General features: G+C 41.9%; 1 protein-coding gene across 1 annotated transcript in view; it reads right to left on the bottom strand.

Moving 5' to 3' along the window:
* Positions 1-6,435, bottom strand: part of GAS2 (growth arrest specific 2) — a 119,978-nt gene extending 113,543 nt beyond the window's left edge. Inside the window, exon 1 of the mRNA XM_036325670.1 lies at positions 6,129-6,435. The gene's annotated coding sequence lies outside the window, so the exon portion shown is untranslated. The remainder of the gene's footprint in view (positions 1-6,128) is intronic.
* Positions 6,436-13,324: the final 6,889 nt, after the last annotated feature.

The raw sequence follows: 13,324 nt of genomic DNA, 5'->3' as shown, positions 1-13,324 counted from the left end.
ATCATTGCCTATTCTTTTGTGGTTAATCATCACATTATTCACACAAAAATCCTAAAATTTTCTCCAAATCCTGTCATTAAATATCAGAAACCCAAAACATTTTTGCCCCAATTCTTTGAAAAAATAGGTCTAGTCCCAGGAAAACAAAACCTCTCCCTGTAGCTGCTTAGGATTCCTATAGGCTAGCTGGCCTCAGAAACAAACATTTAAGTAATATTACATTTAAGCACATGATTCATATATTTAAATAACTAATTGAAATCTTAAAAGGGTTACCTCTAAAATGCCTTTCTTCTCAAGACACAATCTCTCCCACTACTTTCCTGAAAGTGAGATGTGGTAGGTCAGTAACTTTAGCTACATCCTATTATGTGCTCTGCAACTTCCATTTAAACATCAGAGTCCTATTCTGCTCAGTAAAAGCAAGAAGACACCTCAGATTCTTAAGCTCATTGTCCAACAAAGAATTCATCAAGGGATAGTTTACAGTAAGCCTAACGGCATGTAACAGTTTCAATGAGCCAGAGGGACACAATCCTTCCCCTCAATACTTCTAAACAGTGAAGTTTTTATTTTCTTGACAGTGGCACATTTATTTCTCATGGAGTCTGCCCTGTATTTTGCCAGACGTGTAATTCAAACTATCTTCTAATATTTATAGATGATCATGAAGTAAAAACAGTGGGAGGAGTTAAGCAATTTTTGTTATGCTGCTTTGTATATGATCAAAATTCTATGCAAAACAATAAAAAAGTTTTATTTTACCAGGAGGTTAAAATGAGATAAAGAAGGCTTAGTGGGTCATCAACATGCAATAGAAGATAAGCAAGTAAACACATGCCAAATAGGTTGGCACTTAAAAGTCGCTGTCATGGATAGGAACTCTGTTTAAGTCCCTTTTGGAAAAAAAAAAAAATGAGGATTTCAATCCAAATTGAAGCTTTTTTTTTCATAATTTAAATCACCATCTGTGGTTCAGCTGAAAGTCAGCCACTACATGGAGGTCTTGGATTTAGATATGGCCGAGACATGAATAAGAAACATGGGAATGAACCCAGCTCGCAGGAGTGTGGAAGAATTATTCCATGGTGAATGGTTTCCCATTGAAATGATTAAAATGGGGTGAACAAAAGTCAAACAAAGTTATATTACCAACTTAAAAAGATCACTACAGGTTGTAGCCTTTTTATGATTTATAATTTTTAACAAATGTTTAATCAGTGTGGATGAGTTGGATTAAATCACAAAGAACAAACCAAAACAAAAAGATCATTTCTGATCTTTTGAATGCATTCAAAAGTTTTCAAAAACCACAAGCGATGCCAAGGGGTAGCTTTTAAAGATGAGAAGTGAAATGATTAATGATTCACTAGACTTGAAGAACAAAGTTAAAGTTTGGGAGACCAAAAAACATTTTTTTTTTGGTATACTATATCAAAACACTGAAAGATGTTAACATTAAAATTCATATGATGTAAATATGTAAAAAGCTTGATAAGTGATTTCAGTAAGAACTAAACAAAGGCAATAGCTTTGGAAAGTGGAGTGAGGACTCAAATGCTGCCTTGAGTCCTCTACACTATGGCTTCTCCAAGGTTTATGGGTCTATCTAAAAATGGACAACTCAACCCTCAGGTTTTGGAATTCAGAAAATAAATTTTAAAGCAAAAAACATGCAGAAACTTAATACAGAATTCTTCAAAGAATGTGTATTTTTTTTCTTTCTTTCCATAGAAGTGGTTCTGGAATAACCATTATGAGTATGATGAGACGTGAACTAGCCCAGGGGAAGAAGAAAGAATGAATGACTCCGTAAGTAAAATATCATATGTTTAAAGAGTCTGTTTAGTCTGTGGCTCCAGAATCCTAGTTGAAGACCTCATAGTTTTAACTCCGAAGATAAAGTATTCTTTCACACCACCTAGAGTTGTGCTTTAATTATGACCAACACGGTTTCTGGTCTATCTCTAGACCTTGTTGATATGTTATAAAAAAATGCATTGCAATATTGCATAGAAAACAGATTGGAAAGAAAAAAAATAAGAATAAGATAAACATTATATCATTATTGTCTGCTATGAGATTCCACTAAAAAGCCGAATTAATGAATAATAATTTGAATTTCAGAATTGGAATCAGAAGTCCTGGGGTCAAATACTAGCTCTATTAACTATCCACTTAATAGCTATTCTATTCTATTCTAGTTTTGAAACTTTTTGTTTTTGTACCTGAGTTCTTCAGTATGCACAATGGAGGCTAACATCTCAAATATAATCTTTATGATTAAATATTTATGTCAGTGTTGGCATATATTTCATATTCAATTAATACTAGCTAAATCTAGTATGCCAGCATGAAACTCCCATTGGCTCATTTTTAAAAGAAAAGCAATTCTGTAACAAAGCAGGAATGTTTTGTAGGCCTTTAAATCACTAAGAGAAGACAAAGGGTAATGAAGAGAAATGAAAACAAAGTACTGATGAAATAAAATCATAAATATTGGAAAATTTAAAAATGAATGAAATGTTGAGCTCTAAAATGAGTAGTTTACATGTGTTTTTAAAAACAAATTTTGTTAACAAATTATACTGCATTTTTGACACCAGTTAACGATAAATTATTAAGATAGGAGAATGCTAGACCTCCCAAAATAAATGTGAGAGGATGTCACTACACATCTTCCCTACCCTGCACATACTCCTTAACTGTGGCCACTTAAAACAAAGAACGCTAATGAATTCACAGTGAAGGTCTCCACCCTAAAGGCCACCGTGTTCTCCTCTGCAGCATTGACCTCACTTCTATCTAGTCCATTTTGTGTGTTTGGGGTGTGAAACAATAAAGAAACAACATTCATAGGCCAGTAACACTACCTTTTAAAGTTTAAAACAAACAAACAATACCCCAGGCCAAACGCCCTCCCAAAATCTGGAAGGAGAAAATGGTATCTTTCAAGCTACACTCAAAGAATTGACAACCAAGGATGGCTCTTTCACCATTCTGAGTTCTTCGTTCCTATGTGATTCATTTTAGCTCACCAATAATCTCTCTACAATGCTACATATTCTCGACCAATGTCATGAAAGCAAAAGCTTAACATAAGGGTCTAATCAGAAAATGAAAGCTCAAAATTTAATCAAAAAAGTAATTCTAGATCTTGTAAATAAGTGGACCTCCACTTCTGGCTAAGGAGAACAACTTGTCCACAGATTAAAGAAGCACCAAGCATAAAGTCAAAACAACACTCAGCAGTTTTCCTAATTATATCATCACATCTTTAACTTTTAAATGGACATTAGAAGATTTACATTTTGTCAAATTCCTGATTCTTAATAAATGATTGTAGTCCTAAAATATTTTTCCCAATGTAACAAGGCTATGTAGCCACAGAGTCATTACAGGTATCCTATCCTTCTGGTGCCCAATCTCAAGTAATGCTAACTCTCTTCGGAGAATCTTTCCTATCTAACTTTCTTCCGAGAATCTTTCAAATCACCCCATGGTAATTTGTATTGAATCAGCTAATGATATGCCTGTGATAAAAATTCTTAAATCATGACCAAAATATTAAGACTGAGTGGGAACTGATTTCTATGGCATTAGCAATTTTTTTTCTTTTTCTTTTTTCTTTTTTAATTCTACTAGACGACTTTTCCAAACAATTTAGTACAAGTTTCTGGACCCCTACCAGATTAACTTGGAACATAATTTGAATAGAAAACCATCTGAAATTCATAAGTCAATTAGAATATTTAAAGACTTCCAACAAAATTTCATCCAAGTTGATTAGGCAAACCTCACTTCATGAGATTTTGTTTTTTATATGCTATTTGTAATGCAAAGATTTCTGTTTTTCTTAACTATAATGTTGAGAGCTACCAGTTTTCTTCTCTCTCTCTCTCTCTCTCTCTCTCTCTCTCTCTCTCTCTCTCTCTCTCTCATTCTCATGTCAGGGGAGAGCATTAGCAAAAGCTCTATTGAATTGATCCTGAAAATGTTTAAGACAAAAATTACATGCATCTTACTCACTTTGACAAGAGATATGTTTTACCTTCACCCCAGGTATTTCCTCTAATCAGAAAACATTGAGTAGAAAACCTTGGTAGTTGCTCAGGAGAAATGCAAAGAAACAGTGGGATCCTATTTGTGCCTCCCTATCTAAACCACAAAGATACCAAAATAGCCTTAACATCAGCTGCAATCTTAACAAACTCCCTCTGCACACGAATTGCTAGAGCCTCCTTATCTGGTTTCAACCGAGGTAATTTTGGCCTTCCAAAGGCTCCAAAAGTCTATGAATTCAGACTCGCAGCCTTGAAACAGAATTCTAAAATCTTGCCTCCCATCCTTAGGATTAATATAAGAAAGACCTGACATTTCACCCCTGCAAGTTTAAGTTTTAACTAAGATTCCTTTGCAAGAGACTAGGAAACTCAGTGGCAACCACCTGGCCTTTTGCACCAGGTGAAATAACTTTTGCCAAGTGAATTTGTTTCCCAATAAAGCACAGTCCACCTCACAAAAGTATGGTGTTCAGCTGCAAAGTAAAGAAAGAAGCTCAAAGGATAGTAGCATACAGGTTGAAATCCAAGCTACCTTTCAGATTCAGAGCCCACTCAGAGAGCCATGGGTGAAGGCTACAAGGTCCCACGCCTCAGCATCTGTCCCTTACCTTCTCTTAGGCAGTCAGAACCAGGATGCCCATGTTGGAGAGGACCACCACGGCCACCACCTCCCCCTCCAGAGTTAGGGGGGAGCATTCCTCGAGAAGGAACTCATTGATGGATTTCAAAGACAGGCTGGGCACACTAGATCCCAGCTGTAGTTAATCAGTGTCCACACAGCGCAGAGGTTGGGGGGAAAGAAGCAATGAGCACAAGGGCTTGTTCTCAGCCTTGCCTCTGTGAATCTCAGGGGACAGGTGGAGAGGAAAGGTGGACTTCCCCTGCCCGGCTGGCACATCCGACCTGCCTGGGCCTTTATTTTAACACTAGGAGGCCAAATGGGTGTTCCTGTGCACAAGCAGATCTTATTTCCTCTGCATAAGACTCCCATACACAACTGATCTAGCTTTGTTGGAGAGGGTTCTTGCGGAGAGGGCGGAGTTTGCAAGAGGGACAGAAAAGTTTTGCAAATCTATATATATATGAGGAGGAAGGTGAAGGAGGGGAGAGGAGGAAGAGGAAGAAGGTGGGGAGGGTACAGGTTTTGATTTCCAAAAAGGTTACCTGGAGGAAAGTACTGAGCAACCCACCCCACCCCCAACTGTGCTGGAGAGTGGAAGACAATGGTTAATTAAGCCCCGCGTTTGCGCCCTCTCCTTTCAAACAGTAGACACTTCGGATGGCTGGGCTAGGCTATTGGCAATTTCCCTCACTGGGCTGATACAATGTAATTTTGCCAAAAATAATTAATGCCTTCAAAACAGGGTTGTCTCCTCTGCTCCCCAGACAATTCCAGATTCCAAAACCCTGCACTGTGGACTCAGAGAGAACAATGGAGCGCGAATTATTCCCCAAGGGGGTTTGAGTCACAGGCTAGCCATTGTTTGTCCACTTTAAACAGCTCAACTCTGTCGAACTCATCAAGGAGAGCAGAGGTTCACCCCAAATCACACGTGTCGCCCTCCTCCTTCCCATCGTGGCCTTCTGACTCAAGCAAAACGTTCAGGATCAATCCCCACTCCGCTCCCCCTCCCCAACAACAGCCCGCATCACGGCGACCCCGGTGCAGGGCTGCGTCCCTGTGCAGTCATCATCCCTGTGCTAATCAGAAGCCCTCACTTCTGGCCCTGGTTGGCTGAGCCGGCCCAGCGGGCTTTTCGCGCCGCGGTCACTGGGCCTGGCCCACAATAGGGATGAGGAACACATGGTTGTGTCCCGTGAATCAGAGAGGCGCCCACTGCGGTGACCACCCACTCCGCGCCAGAGCCCGGCCAGCCGTCCGCGGCTCTGCACCCCGCCCGGCCAGGTCCTCGGGGTTATTTTTCAAGACCTCCCCCTGCCCCCCCCCCCCCCCGCTCCCTCCCCCCCTGCCCCCGCAGTCTCCGCAAGCAGGGCCTCCCGCCACCCCGCGCTGCGGAGCGCGCACCCTGCGGCGGCTGGGAGGGCTGCGCCCGCCCCGCTCACCCCCGCGTCCGTCCGGAGCTGGCGGCTGGCGGCTGGCGGCTCTCAGAGGCGCCCGGGCTCCCGGCTCGGCTCCCGCAGCGTCTGCGGCCCGGCCCCCTCCCGGAGCAGGTCCTGCGGCAGCAGCGGTCCGCACCCCAGCAGCCCGGCGGCACAGGCAGCAGCTCCCGCCGCACTGCCCCTCTTCATACTTCTCTGATGGCTCCTCTTGGTGCCGTTTGGGAAAACGATCTCTCCCCCTTGCCAGAAACAGATTGCCTACATCTCATCAGTCCGCACAGACCGAGCGGAAGTCAAATGCTTACTTTTTCTGGTGGACGGCAAACGCAATTGACACCGAGTTCCCCTTCAAACGGGGAGAGATTGTATTACAAGCCCTTGGCAGCGGTTCGGAGGTTGGGGCCAAGCTCCAGCCCCCTCCGTGACCCCCAAGCACTCACCTAGGAGGGAAAGGGCCTGGGGGTGGGGAGGGGATCATATTTAACTCCGGGGTTTTAACAGCGTCGATGGCTTTAGCACGATATTAAAATGGGGTGTTGGAAAAGTTGTGCTTTCCTGGCCAGGGATTTTGCAGACTCGGAAGCATGAGCTTTCCAGTAACTTCGGCCTCTCTTCGTTCCAAACTGAACAATTTGATTTCTTGCACGTCTCTCTAAAGATGAGAGTGTAGAAGAGGCCGCACTTAGGGCTGTTTTCCGCTTTACCAAAGGAAATACAATTCCACCTTCTTGCTCTCCGCCTCAGCTGGGCACGATGGGGAATGTCACAGACAGTGTTCCCCAACTGTTGTTTATTAGTGCGTGTAGTCTGAGATGCAGAGCCTGGCTGTGTGTGAACTGGACAGATGTTCAAGTGTCTGCTTCCCCGCGAATATACAGAGTGGCCAGATTACTATGACCACCCCATCAGTACTTCATTGACACTTCCAAAAATACTGAATATGGAAAACTTCCTAAGGAAATACTCTCAAGGTTTTATTATTATTATTTGCATAACTAATTCACGTCATCGAACTGATGGGGTGGTCATAATAATCTGGCCACTCAGTGTACTGGTGACCCCTGGCTGAGTGTCCTACTCCCCCAGGTTACCACGGTCCATGGAGCGTAGGTGAAAAGTATTACACTTGGTTGTTGTTTTGTTTTCATGTTCCTCCGCGCATCTCCATCCCCTGTATAAGATGGCATTGGCACAAGGACTCTGATTCTCTCAAGGATACCAGATTTTAAGTAGGTGGTATATTCAATTAATACTAGCTAAATCTAGTATGCCAGCATGAAACTCCCATTGGCTCATTTTTAAAAGAAAAGCAATTCTGTAACAAAGCAGGAATGTTTTGTAGGCCTTTAAATCACTAAGAGGCTGGCTTCTAACACTTGCTCATTTAATAGCCCTTTTGAAGCTATTTAGGAATATAAGAATGCCTTGGTCACCTTTGGCATTTAAATCACACCCCTACCCCCCAAATAGAAACTACCTGTAGATACACAATATCGAAGTGACCAGGATAATTTTAGATATCATTAAAGAATGCATGTTGCATTTATTACTGCTTTCGTCTGGAAGTGGTTAATGGCTCTGAAACATCTAGACACCGCATGGGTTACTTGCTTGTAGCAGCACAAATAACGAAGAAGGGGACAAAACAGATTGAAAAGTTTGGTGGCACTGACTGACCCCCCCCCAAGCTTTTTACTTTAGTTCAAGGCGGCGTTGCAGCTGTCAGTTCCATGTTCCTCCTTGGCTTCCCAGAGTCACCTCATTTTAAAGAGAAACAGCCTATGTAAAGGCCTATATTGCTGCTTGGATGTACATAAACAACAAATCATACACAACAGGTTACAGACGAATTTGAGGAAATGATTCTGAATAATAAAAATGTTTCCAAAGTAACCAGATCTGATATTTCAAGAGCCCTAACAAAGTATTTTGAGTTTCTAAACTTATTCAATTTAAGTTAAAAAGTCAAACATCCTAAATTTTCATGATCAAACATCATCAGCCAATAAACATTATTTTAGTATCTTTAGGGTATAAAATAAGAGTTCAGCCGAAACCGGTTTGGCTCAGTGGGTAGAGCGTCGGCCTTCGGACTGAAAGGTCCCAGGTTCGATTCCGGTCAAGGGCATGTACCTGGGTTGTGGGCACATCCCCAGTAGGAGATGTGCAGGAGGCGGCTGTTCGAAGTTTCTCTCTCATCAATGTTTCTAACTCTCTATCTCTCTCCCTTCCTCTCTGTAAAAAATCAATAAAATATATTAAAAAAAAAAAAGAGTTCAAAAAAATCTAACACCTCGGATTTTGAAAATCTTATATCCTATACCAGTGGTCGGCAAACCACAGCTCGCGAACCACATGCGGCTCTTTGGCCCCTTGAGTGTGGCTCTTCCACAAAATACCACGTGCAGGCGCGCACGTACAGTGCGTTTGAAACTTCGTGGCCCTTGCGCAGAAGTCAGTTTTTGGCCTGGGCGAGTCTATTTTGAAGAAGTGGCGTTAGAAGAAGTGGGGGGGGGGGAGGGGTGTCAGTCAGTTGGGCGACAGGAGACAAGGCGCAGGCGGGCCGCGAGATAGGCAGCACGGGATTCATGCACAAGTTGAGTGAGCCAGTCAGTCAGCAGTCTCAGTGGTTAGTGCTAGTCGCTTCCACAAATCGCAAGCGGGTGATAAAAGTACCTACTCGAAGCATAAAGTTACCTGTATTTTTCCAACCAGCTGCAAATCCTACAGGTATTTTTGTCATCAATTTAAGAATTGTAATTCTTTTGTGTTGGTGGCTTTATTATTATAAAATGAAATATTTTTTTTAGGTGCCCTGTTTGAGATGGCTACAAAGAAGAAGCAAAGAAAAACGGAAGACGAAAACCGTGAATGTAAAGTTGAATTTAAAGTTGAATGTACCTACCTATACAGTTTAAGTTTAAAAAAATTGGCTCTCAAAAGAAATTTCAATCGTTGTACTGTTGATATTTGGTTTTGTTGACAAATGAATTTGCCGACCACTGTCCTATACCTTCCAGGTGTAAATATTCTTGTCATATTGTTCATTATTCTTGTCAAAGTGTATATCAATGTTTGTATTAATTCAGGAACAATGCCAAACCCAGTTTGGGAAAATAAGGAGGCTTGCAGAAGCATTGGGAGAACATCATTATACAAATTACTCCCTCCAAAGTCCCTTCCTTCCAGGAATTTCTACTTTTGAATTATGCATCCCATCAGATCCCTATCCTTTGAGCAAGAGCAGAAAGGAAAATGCTAGGAGAAATGTGCATTTTCTCCCTTAGCAGCTGAGGGTTGTGCTGAATCCCTTTTGGTGGCAAAAGAGAAGTAATACAGAAGATTTCTAAAGAGGCATCAAAATTATGTTTTCATTTAATTTTCTTCAGAATTTGTAACAATTCCCATTTGATTTTGATTTTGTATTTTTCAAAATCAAATTTCTATTTATGTCTTCCAATCAGTCACAAATACATTTGTCAGATAATCTTTTTGTCCAAGAAAGGTCCTGCTTTGGTCTCTCTCAACCTAAACATGTTCATCTTGGGAAACCCTGGTCCAACTTATCTTCCCTGATCTGATTTGAAGGTAATGGAAGCAAATGCCTCACCTATTGAGGTGAAAATTGTCTAAATACATTCCTGACATTTGACAGCACAAAAAAAAAAGCCGAGCCAGATTTAAATAAATATTTAGTTTAATTTTTCTTTTTATCACCTAAATATTAAAGTTTAAAAGAGGACTTTAATATTGAAAGTTTCTAGGTTACTCTGTGTTTTGGGGCATTCCACACCTTCAACATTGTCTCGAATATGAGCTGTGCCTTCTCTCTCTCTCTCTCTCTCTCTCTCTCTCTCTCTCTCTATATATATATATATATATATATATATATAATTTAATATAATTAAAGGATAATATGCAAATTGTCCCCTCTACCAGGAGTTTGACCAGGAGTTCGACCAGGGGGCGGGGCCGGCTGGCCCTTACTTTGCCTCGTGGAATCTGGCAATAAAATAAAGTCACGGCTTGTAGTCCATGGCACTGTCACTAGCTCTCCCTCAGAGAGGCTCTCCATCAGAGAGGACAGTGTCCCACCCAGACCCAGCTTTTTCTCTTGTCTGTCTTTTCTCCATCCTTCACCACCCCTCTCAGGGTCACGGGGCTCACTGAACCTGGCTGAGCTGGTGTGGCACATAAGGCACCCTGGGGTTGAGTATGCCATGGCCGTACCAGCTCGTCACAAATAGACACTGGGTTAAACTAAAATAAATTTCCAAAGGTGACCAAGGCATTCTTATATTCCTAAATAGCTTCAAAAGGGCTATTAAATGAGCAAGTGTTAGAAGCCAGTGAGAAATATGATATGGAAAGCAGTACAAAAACCTGCAACGGTGCCAGAGAAATATATGAAGCAATGTAATAAATGAAAACACTTATTTCCTTTTTATTGAAATATTTTATCAGTAATGAAAACTATGTTTGTCTTTTCCTATCTACTATCTTGGACCATAATATAGGCCTTGAATTGATATATATATTGAAACATTTTTTTAAATGTCAGACAAAAAGGACTTATAAGTCCTAGTATGGTAATTGCAAATAACATTAGCGGTAAAAAGTGTTAATACTTCTCATCACCATTCATATATAACACTACAAAGAATGAATCAAATGACTGAAATTTCATGTGAGAGGTCAAGGTTTACTCTCATTTGGATATGCAACTTAAAAACTCGATTTTTACTCTCCAAGGAAAAGTTTGAAGTGTAAAAGCAGAACATAACACTAGTATAGGTATCCATTCCCTATTGTGCGGCTCATATTTTTCACAAAATGTGTGTTGTATATGAGCATATGCCTTCTAATTTTTACACAGAAGGTAGATAAAAAGCATTTCATGAAATATGCCATTTATCTCACCTACTTTTAAATATCCTTTGTAATATATACTGTTGTGTGATTTTCCTTGTCTAAGTTAAGTTAGGTTTTCGTTAAATATTTGTGTGGTTTGTTTCTAAATCTTTTATAAATGTACTAGAGGCCCGGTGCACAAAAATCTGTGCACTCGGGGGGAGGGGGGCTCCCTCAGCCCGGCCTGTGCCCTCTCGCAGTCTGGGACCCCTTGGGAGATAACGACCTGCTGGCTTAGGCTTGCTCCTAGGTGGAGCCCCTGGTCGGGCTCAGAGCAGGGCCAATTGGGGGGTTGGGGCACCGCCCCCTGTCACACTCAAGGCAGAGTTGATGGGGAGGTTGTGGCGCCACCCCCTGTCATGCACAGAGCAGGGCCAATCAAGGGGTTGGGGCGCTGCCCCCTGTCACGAACAGAGCAGGGCCGATCAGGGGGTTGGGGCGCCGCCACTGTCACACTCAGGGCAGGGCTGATGGGGAGGTTATGGCTCTACCCCGTCACACACAGAGCAGGGCCCGTGGGGTGGGGGGGGTTAGGGCGCTGTCCTCTATCACCCACAGAGCAGGGCCGATCAGGGGGTTGGGGAGCTCCCCCTATCAGGCACAGAGCAGGGCCGATCAGGAGGTTGGGGCGCCTTCCCCTGTCAGGAACAGAGCAGGGTGGATAGGGAGGTTGTGGCACCACCCCTTGTCACACAGAGAGCTGCAGGGCGATCAGGGGGTTTGGGCGCTGCCCCCTGTCATGCTGATCCCGGTGCCGGGAGGCCTCGTGGCTCCGCTGATCCCAGTGCTGGGAGGCATATTACCCTTTTACTATATAGAATAGAGGCCTGGTGCATTGATGGGGGCCGGCTGGTTTGCCCTGAAGGGTGTCCTGGATCAGGGTGGAGGTCCCCACTGGGGTGCCTGGCCAGTCTGGGTGAGGGGCTGAGGGCTGTTTTCAGGCTGGGACTGAAGCTCCCAACTGCTCCTTTTTTTCTTCTTTTTTTTTTTTATTCTGGGCCAGCTTTAGCTCTGAGGCTCCAGCTCTTAGGCCTCCGCTCCTGAAAGCAGGTATCTGGTTTGTTTCGGTTCTCGAAACTCTGTATCAACTCCAGCTCTGAGATCCCAGCTCTGAGATCCCAGCAGCTGAAAGCTGGTTTCTGGAGTTTTGTTTAGTGTCTGTATTTGTTACAATGTTTGAAACTGCTCGCTCAGAGGCCTGCAGTGGCAGGCGGGGAACGTTGGAGTCCTCCGTCACTGAAGCAAGCAACCCTCATGTTCGTTTCAAGCTGCCTGGCTGCTGGCTGCCATCTTGGCTGACAGTTAATTTGCATATTGCCCTGATTAGTCAATGGGAAGGGTAGCAGTCGTACGCCAATTGCCATGTTTCTCTTTTATTAGTGTAGATGTGCCATTCTAATTGGAAGAAGTTCAAATTTAATATGAATGTTTAATATGAAATATTTTATTTCAATAACCCTGTATTTCTTTTGAACCACTGTTTTCTCTAGTATCTAGAATATCATTGGACATCTAGTAAGCACTCAATAAATAACTGTTGAATGAATGAATATTATAGAAGAATCCAATCTCTTGGGAAGCTTACTACTAATTGGTTATATTTTTATATATTGTTTTTAATTTAGTAGTTTGGACCTCAGAATAGGAAAATAATATTAAAATAACATTATAAATAATGGTTTAATTTCCAGGCTAGAATCATTTCTTCTAGTAAAATGTAACTAGAATTCAGGAAAACAGATGCTTGCCTGTGTACCAGGCTTTTACAAATGAGGTCAGTCTGTGTCACTAGTCACTTCATTAAAAACCAAGGTTGATTTAGACTCAAGGTTTAATCATAACCAATATAATGGGAGTGCATTGAAAAGCAATAGAAAAATATTACTACTTCAGTGGCTTTCAAACTTGTTTTATTGTGACTCAAAATATGAAATACCTTATGTTACAGACACATCGAAACACAGTTAGACAACATAACCAAAACATGTTTCGATTTGGCTTTATTCTAGTCTTTTCTATGCCATTCAATTGAAAAGAAATGCTGTTGAAGAACTGCGAAATTTATTTCAAACCTATAGTTTGAAAAAAAAATCTGATTTTGAAACTAAACTAAGGAGAAAAATAAATCAAAATTGAGGCAGGGTATCAATGAACAGATGGTTTCATTATAAAGTACAAAACAGATGTGCGCATATATTGTCGGCAGTAGACTTGAGATGATGTAATATCACAATATCCCAAACATTGTACACCCTCACACCTCCAAGTTTTGCTCATGCTGACTAGAA

Source organism: Myotis myotis, unplaced genomic scaffold (genome assembly GCF_014108235.1).
Source record: "Myotis myotis isolate mMyoMyo1 unplaced genomic scaffold, mMyoMyo1.p scaffold_m19_p_10, whole genome shotgun sequence".
NCBI classification, from domain to species: domain Eukaryota; kingdom Metazoa; phylum Chordata; class Mammalia; order Chiroptera; family Vespertilionidae; genus Myotis; species Myotis myotis.
This window is presented reverse-complemented; position numbering and strand designations above follow the sequence as displayed.